Here is a 7,656-nt window from a genome sequence, read left to right as displayed (position 1 = left end):
CATCTTCCCTCCTCTCCCTCCATCTTCCCCTCCTCCATCTTCCCCTCCTCTCCCTCCATCTCCCCTCCTCTCCCTCCATCTTCCCCTCCTCTCCCTCCATCTTCCCCCTCCTCCATCTTCCCCTCCTCCATCTTCCCCTCCTCTCCCTCCATCTTCCCTCCTCCTCCTCTCCCTCCCTCTTTCCCTCCTCTCCCTCCATCTTCCCTCCTCCTCTTCCCCTCCTCTCCCTCCATCTTCCTCCCCTCCTCTCCCCTCCATCTTCCCCTCCTCTCCTCCCTCTTCCTCCTCCTCTCCCTCACTCCCCTCCTCTCCCCTCCATCTTCCCTCCCTCCTCTCCCTCCATCTTCCCCTCCTCTCCCTCCCTCTTCCCCCTCCTCCTCCTCTCCCCTCCCCCTCCTCTCCTCCATCTTTCCCTCCTCTCCCTCCATCTTCCCCCTCCTCCATCTTCCCCTCCTCTCCCTCCTCTTCCCCCTCCTCTCCCTCCATCTTCCCCCTCCCTCTCCCTCCATCTTCCCCTCCTCTCCCTCCATCTTCCCCTCCTCTCCCTCCATCTTCCCCTCATCCTTCTTTCTGTCTTTCCCCTCATCCCCTGAACCTCCAGAGGGTTCCTCCTGATTCATTATTTCCTGTCAATATGTGTCTCCTGAGGCCTCCCATGCACTGGAGCCCCTTCTCTAACTTCACTTGAGTTGTTAAATGGGTACACACCCCCTCTTTCTAAACGTTCACGCTTTAACGTTTAAACAGGTGCTTGTTATTGAATAATGTGGAAAGGTTTGTGCTCCTGACTCCAGGCTCCATGATTTCAGTGGCCATTTCTCTGTAACAACAAATTAGTTTTAAAAGGATAATAAATAATTAATTTTGAGTACCGGGTCTGTTTGCCGCGCTGTTAAAATGTTATACTTCCATTTGTCCTTGTAAAGGCCCTCGTAACAGCAGATACTTGAAAGTATATAATCACGTATTGCTACATAAATGGTGGCTTGTGGAATTTAAACTCATTTAAAATTGCGTCTTCGTCCACAAAAACACGTTTGTTTGGAGTAGTAAAAGTGTATTACAAGCATTGTGTTGATGCCAGAGTTATGTAAATAAATGGCAAGCCAAGAATAGAGACGGCAGTGCTTGCTAGGTCTACATGAAAGTGCTGGTGCTGCATTGAGAGGCATGTCAGTGTTGGTGAAAGGTAGGCTTAAGTAGGTTATGTAAACAATATCTAAATAAATAAAAGAAAGGACCTGGAGTACAGTACCATGTAAAATGGGAAGCAGCAACAAATGACTGTGGATATACAGTTGCCCCCTTTCCTATTCACAAAATTGAATAATAAAAAACTTCAGCTGAGTCGACTGATTGATACTTTAATAACTTTCTGTAATATTTGGATGGAAACATACAGACAGGTAAATGCTTAGAGAAACATAAAGAGATGCTTCCATACTGTAAGGGCACGAGGGGTCACTGAATGGTTCAACGTGTACAACAATGATGATGATGTGAATCACCCACTTCAACACATGTGGGAGACTTTGACCAGCATGTTAGACAGCGCGCTCCACAACCATCTTCAAAACACCAACTGAGGGAATATCTTTCAAAAGAATGGTGTTCAACCCTCCACTCGTACAGGCCACTGTATGTGAAGGAGCATTTTAATGTATCACTGCTGTACTTTTGTATACGTGTACGTATAGGCACAGAAACGCACACAAAACCAGAGCAAATGCCTTAATTTGCATCTATTTTTTTCGCCCTAGCAGGACCCATTGATCGTGTCACGGCAGCGTCAGTCCCTCTGATGAGCGGTATTTGGGGACACGAGGGAAAGAATGAAAGAGATCCAATGTGATTTATCCGCTGTTGGACAGGCAGCCAGTAAACTATACATGCTGAAAAGGATCAGGAGGTCACAGAGGGGAAGGTCACAACTGTATAAATACTGACACGGCAGTCCTAGACATGATTGGTGTGTGAAGAACGGAAACTGTGACTGCGAGTGTAGCACTCACAGAACTGTGCATTACAAGCCGACCCATACACACCTCCATTAACAGCTTTGTTTTGGTATACAGTATATTCCCAAACCTCTCAATTCTCATAATCTAAGACTACGATGTCTACTTTTCTGCTAATCTGAGCATTATCATATCATAATCTAACATTATCATAAGCACAGAGGCTTTCTATATGAACTGTCACTTGTCACTCTGCACGAAGGTGTTGCTGATGTGGTTTCTGTGAGTTATGGGCAGTTGCTAAGCAATCTGGCAGCAAGTTGTTGGGGTCAGACACCTTAATGATCTGACCTGAGACCTTGGACTGTCATGTTGCCAATTGAGGAAAAGAAACAGCGGTGGTGCTGGTTTGAAATAGGTCAGTGCAGTTTGACAGATCATCATCACAGTGCGTAGAGCAGAGAAATGTATCGTATGCTTATCTTGGAAGTGATACGCTACTATGACTGCATATAGGGGATTAATGTAATTACTTTGAATGTGACATTTCTGTCAATCAATTGTATAATTATAGAATCAGATTTAATCTGAGTATATTCATTCCTTTATTCATTAAATCAGTTTTCAGTATGATAATGTTCCCTTAAGGGTTGACTGAAATGTAAAAAGTCTGGACAGAGGGCATTGCAATAACATATTGGGGCTGTGATTGGGCTTTTGGTTATCAGACACTTCCATTTAAAAAAAATAAAAATAACTGCAGGTGTCTTTGAGTGTGTGCGAACATACTGAACACTTACATGTACGTACTTGTGGGTTCTGATGCATGTGCGTAACATGTAATATCTCTAACAAGTAGGTACTGAATTAACAATAAGCACATTCTAAACCTGCCGACGTTGATATTCAGGCCAATATTTGCAAGACAACATTAAATCATACAACTAACACAACTCTGCTATTAATAGAAATAGATAGAAATAAGATAAAAACATTCATTAATGTAAAATCAAATAAATGTATATGCCTACTATACAAATAAAGTTTATTACTATCAGACTTAACTGTTTACTTTTGGTTTAACACCAGCAAGTACAAAACTGATTATTTTGTTCACTAATGTTTAACACATATCGTACCCCTGGAGTAGCGCAGGGCACGGCTTTCAGACAACTTGTAAAGTGTGTGAGATCCAGAGATGGTGTAAAATCGTCCAGTTCATATCAGCCAACAATGTCATCTCTTAAGAGGACATTGTTGGAGGCTCAGGAGGTGTAGAAGTGCCACAAGCGAATAAATGGCGTCTTAAATTAAATTAGCCTGGGAGACGATGACACATTTGGTTGCCATGCTGCTCTGGTCCCAAGTGATATCAAGTGAATGAAGAGAAAAACAGAGCCAACAGCCCCATCTACATCTAAACACCAACAGCTCAATGATGCATGTCACATGGCAGCCTTTCAATCTACAGCCACATGTTTGGAAAAGTGGGGGGAAAAGTGACTTTGGATTTAGTCCTCATGGGTGTTACTTTTTAAAGCTATACAAATACAACACAGATACAATACCTTCGACCCGAGTAGGAAGGCTGTCGAAGCAAATATCTGAAGGATAGAAATTGCGTTGCACTGCTGGACCAGAACTGACACAAAACGTTCTGTGTCTTTTAGTCAAACAAGAAGACTGTAAAGTTTGTAAAGTTTATAAAGTGCAATATGAGAAAAAAGGCTTGGTTCACAGAATAAATTCACACACTTCGTTAGCAGCTTCTAGTGTGATGAATGTATCTTGACTGATAAGTTAATTCCCTATAGAAATAAAGCACACACCAGATACTTATGATAAACTTCGGTTTATCACGCATCTAGCAAACACCTCAAAGTATGCTGGCAAAAAATTATGTAGTGAAAATGATATTAATGTTAGAAAAGATGATCCGTCTTGCATTTTGTATAGAAATGAAGGTTTAATGAACGGGGAAAGATATTTCCTCAATTATCAGTGATTAATTAATGTAGCATTTGAGAGACGCCTCGTCTGTTTCAATGGCCTGACATGAAGAACTGACACAGATGTGATTACTCTTTTCTTCATCGTCCACAATGTTCTGACCAAGTGTTTGTATACCATCTGTACTATGCTTTCATACATTGCTGGTGTTGGACAACGTAGGTTCTCAAGAGAAAATGTTTTCCTACGTTATAGAAATCTCACACAACTAATATCACTTATTTCCATTTGTGTATACAATGAAAAAGTAACTACATTAAGTACTGTGTAAGGATGATCCAAGGGAAGGCCATCTAAATTAAATTGTCAGACTTGTTTCAACGTTCCCCAGTTCAAGCTGCACTTTGTGTACCACTGACATTTAGTTATCGTGCTTATTATTACAGCTGAGGTTGACAATAATCCTTTGGACCATGAATGTCTGTAATGAATTTGATTGTGTGGCAAACCATCCGACCGTTGTCAGGTAATTCACTCATCACCTGAGTGTGAGACGAACAGACAAACAAAAGGCTGACTGCCATCCCTAAAGCCCTACCACTAGTGTGGCTAAACTAACACACATCTAATTAAATATATTACAGCCATTGGTGTCCAATGTTTAACCAGTGGAAAACACCCTGACCCTTGTTACTATGTGCTCCCAGAGTCCCAATATTCATGTAGAATCTAAACTACAAGTAACCGCAGAACTGCTTCCCTCAGGTTTGATTTGACAGTCCATCTCTCAGAATCTGTCTGTAGAGGCGCGGTATATTCTCCAGAGGTATTTGTTGATCATTGGCACCATTCTGTCAGTTAACAATACAAGTGATTTACCTGAAGACAAAGACTTGAAAACAATACAGTCAATTCCCATCCATCTTTCCCTCTGTCACATTTCTGTTTCTTGAAAGAGCTGTATCTACTCCCACCATTTTAAATATTACAAACAGATATCCAAAGTTTAAAAAAGTAAAACAGATAGGTTTCATGCATGCAACAGGAGCTTTGTAAGAAAGTAAGAAAGTGCTGTAAGTCTAGACACACCTGCAGAAAGGAAAACTGAATAAATCTTATCACAGTAAACACAAAACTGCTTAAAAACAAAAAGAACTGGACTATTGCTCAATGTCTCTCCAACCCTGATGCTAATTAAACTTGCAATTACCAGTAATGTTTGCTGATTTTAAACTGTCCCAACTTTTCACTGGTTTGAATGCAGAAAGGCATCATGGTAGTTTTCCTGAACTTTTCTCAAGAGGACGAAAACTGCTTACGCACTATTGATTTCGCTGTTTTTATTCCCCTCTCCCATTCTGCACACTCTTCACTTTGTTTCTGCCCATCTGTAAGTCCTGCATTTCATGCCAATAGATAACAGTTATCTGCACAATTATTTGCAGTGAAGTAATGATCAATAGAGCTAATATAAAATGGTTAAAGAACAAGCGGCCTGATACCCCAAAATACATTAGCATAAGTGGGTTTGAACGCAGAAGCCACCAGGATGACTATTAAATGAGATGGGGCGGTGGGAGACATGGAAATGTATTCTGAGTGTGTGGCTGGTGGCATTACCACATTCACTGCCACCTGTCAACACACACTGTGCACGCGCACACACTCACACACACACACTAACATAAACACAATCGCATGACACAGGGAGAGAGAAATCGAGAGAAATAAATGCATGTAGCCAACACACACACACACACACACACACACATACACACACACACACACACTACCAGTTACTTTACACACAGAGCCACCAGTGTGTGTCTGGCCCATCTGCTATGAGAGGACAGCAAAATGAGAGCATGCAAAAGAGAGAGGAAGGAGGATGAGATGAAAGAATGACAGTAATGTGTCACGCTGGTAAGTGTCACTGTTGAGAGAGCATAAAGCATTCTAATTGAATATAACAGAAAACTGAAACATAAACAGCCTTTTGTTTTCATGTCTCACAGGTACACGCTTATGCTCACAAAACATGATATCCATGAGAAATATACTGTATAAGCACAGTGTTGGTTTGAACAGAGACATCTGCAGAGAGAGGCACACGTCCACACACAAACAGAAAGATTGATGCGTTCATGAAAACAACAACAGCACCAGGAAACCAGCCTGCATAACAGAGGCGTCAGTTGTCTATGAAACTTATATTCTTACTGAAGAGAATTTCAAGAGAACTTCAAGATGGAGGCATTGCTTACAAGTAGAAACGAAAAGTGCAACTATTTTGATAATCGAACAATTGCTTGTTACTGTTCGATGGAGGAAGCACGACATCTGATGAAATCACCTTTCTTTCTTTTGTTAATATTTCCTAAATAAAAGTAAAAGAATAATCCATTAATTGCAAAGAATATTTGTAAATTCATTGATAATGTTGTTGGAACTGTTCAAGACATATAATATGTAAAGGTATAATATTTCACTAGCAATAAAGTAAAATAAAATGTAATTATAAGATTATGATGAAGTAGGAAGGAGTGGCCATTTTGCTGTATTGGCTATTACTTTTTACAGAGTATGCTCTATTTTGTCTTTCCATTGTTTGAGTTTGTTTCCACTTTGGAGCTGCATGTGTAGTCCCTAAAAAATAAAAAAAAATCCAAATGCTGTGGCGGGTACATGAGAAATGTTCGTACTGAGAGTGTGAGAGGGAGTAAGGGTGTGCTGACAGGGTGAAGGGGGAGGGGAAAAACAGAAATAGAGTTGTTTGCGAGTTTATTTTGAGCTCCATTACCCCTATTACAGATGAGTATCTGCTCTCCACCCACTTCTAAATGCTGAGGATGCAGGTGGCCCCCTGAGGAAAGCACCTATTAATCTCTCCCTGGCCATCTACCTATCTGGCTCTCCATTTATTCATCAGCTCATCTGATGAAAATCAACTGTGTCCATTCCACTATTCTTCTGCCTCTCCTCTATTTTTTAGATAATCAGTCCATCAACACAGCCATCTGTGCACCCATCCAGCAATTCATCTTCCCATCCATTTATCTACCCATCATTCATCTATTTGTCTATCATCTATCCATCCATCCATCCTAACGCACACGCTTGCTTCCATCGGTTTCCAGCGGCTCCATCAAGACTGCTCTTCAGTGGTTTAAAGTGCCTCACTTCCAAACAGCCAAACGGAAAACAGAAAAGCTTTTTAATCAATAGACGCTGTAATCACTCCTGTGACTCGATAGTTGTGAGAAAATGCAAAATAGAGCAACAGGGGGAAACAATTAAAAACACTGATAGAAAACAAATTTACAGACATTGCTTCGAAAGCGTTGATTACCAAGAGTCTCGTCTTTGAAACCGATTACCAGTTCACAGATATATCCTGTAATTGAAATGGATTAGTGTTCAAGGATTATTCTCCTGTGTCACGTACAGTGATGCAGTGACTGTGTAACACTGTCTAAATGCAGTATCTTTGCAGATTAAAGGAATAATTTGGCATTTGAGAAATATTATTTAAATTATTTTATTTTTTACAAATTGTAATCCTATTGTACTGTATCAAATCATCAAATCATCAAATCATCAAATCATCAAATCATCAAATCATCAAATCAGCCCGTCTGGCACCAAAAGCCCACTCTTAAAGTCAGTGTGGCTGTGTGGCTCTACCACACTGCAAGTTGCTGTTAGGATCAACTGAATCACTGTAATTAGTCTGATTCTTTTTTATGTG

This window comes from Cottoperca gobio, chromosome 5 (genome assembly GCF_900634415.1).
Source record: "Cottoperca gobio chromosome 5, fCotGob3.1, whole genome shotgun sequence".
Lineage (NCBI taxonomy): Eukaryota > Metazoa > Chordata > Actinopteri > Perciformes > Bovichtidae > Cottoperca > Cottoperca gobio.
This window is presented reverse-complemented; position numbering follows the sequence as displayed.